Below are 1,573 nucleotides of genomic sequence, written 5' to 3' on the forward strand. Positions count from 1 at the left end.
CTCAACGACTTGTGCCTGTCCCTTCCTCACAGCACCAAAATTGGTTCTGATGATGCCGCCGGGAATTGTGGGATGACAGGCTGGTTCTGAGAACTGGATGGGAGGACCTCATGAAAATAGTCTGCAAAATGACCACAGTGTTAGCCTGCTGTCAGACAACAGACAGACAGACAGACAGGGAGGGAGGGAGGGAGGGAGGGAGAAGAGAGAGCAAAATAGAGACAGAGAAAGCAAGGAAGAGACTGGCAGAGCAACACAATGTCTGCCATGCATGAACCTCTGCCAGGGAACGCTCACATGGGAATACATGTATAAGAGTTTTTGTGTACGTTCAATATGCACTCATGTTGACAAGTGTTTTCAGCTCCTTTGCTATTTCTCAACGCATGTGGATGCAGGCGTGTCACGCACATGCATGCTGTGTGTGCACGCATGCATGTGCGCCTTTTACGCGTGAGCAGCAACGACGAGCAGGAGGAGGAGAGGTGGGAGAGGAGGGCGAAGCGTGTTTGTGTGTGTGGAGGAGGAGGAGGAGGTGGTGGTGGTGGGTGGGTGGGGGGGGAGTGCACGTTTAAATTCTGTGACATCTGTTCATTACAACTAGAGTGTGTTTATTTTTATACAGCCAGCCACAAGCAGAGAGCTCGACTGGCACCGCTGGTTAATGTACCAGCCTGCTAAGACGGGAAAGCGAATGAAATATTAACCGGCAGACAGGAAAAAATGAGGAGAGGAGTGAAGACAAAGGAGGAGAAAGAGGAAAAATGATAAGATAATATGTGACAAAAGTGCACACACACACACACACCAGCACACTCACATTCATAGTCCTCTTTCTGATCTAATTAAGGGGAAAGACACAATCAACAACTCGCAGCCGAAAGGCCTGGAAAGCTGCACCGTGCGAGCACTGCAGAGGAGGAAAAAGGAACATAAAAATGGTTCTGAACAGGTGATTTATGGAAACAGGTTGCAGTGCATGAAAATGTGTCAGCGCTCATCTCTTTTCAAACTGAAATCACAGCATCCTGTGCAGAAAACGTGCTGCAGCGCCAACTGAATGCATGAAATATCTGTTCAAAACACTGAAAAGCAACAAATAGCACACAAAATTAAAAGCAGGAAAGTTCAAGTACGAAGGTTACTTCCTATTTGGTGTATTTAATAACTTAAAAGGCGCTGAGTGATTGGATTAAGGGGCCCAGATGCTCCACAGAATAAGGAGTTTTGAGGCAACAGCTGTGATACATGTGAGTAATATGCATTTATTTCTGACATCTTAATTTTGGGTTTGATATATATAAAAATGAGTTAATTGTCTTTGAACTTGTTGACCACCAGCCTCATGAGCCTTAGAATATATAATTATATACCAGCACTATGCGTGGCTTATTGTGGCCCATCTGCTTTTCCATCTATGGCTATAGTCCTGCTGCACATGTAGCCACAACACTTGACCGAGAGCCTGAACATTAGCTTCCTAAAACTCTTCCAATCATCCTTTTGCATTAACGAGCTCCCTGACATGCACCCCCGTCCCCTTACCCCCCGACCGCCGCCACACCCACCGCTG

Source organism: Chelon labrosus (assembly GCF_963514085.1).
Source record: "Chelon labrosus genome assembly, chromosome: 21".
Taxonomy (NCBI): Eukaryota; Metazoa; Chordata; class Actinopteri; order Mugiliformes; family Mugilidae; genus Chelon; species Chelon labrosus.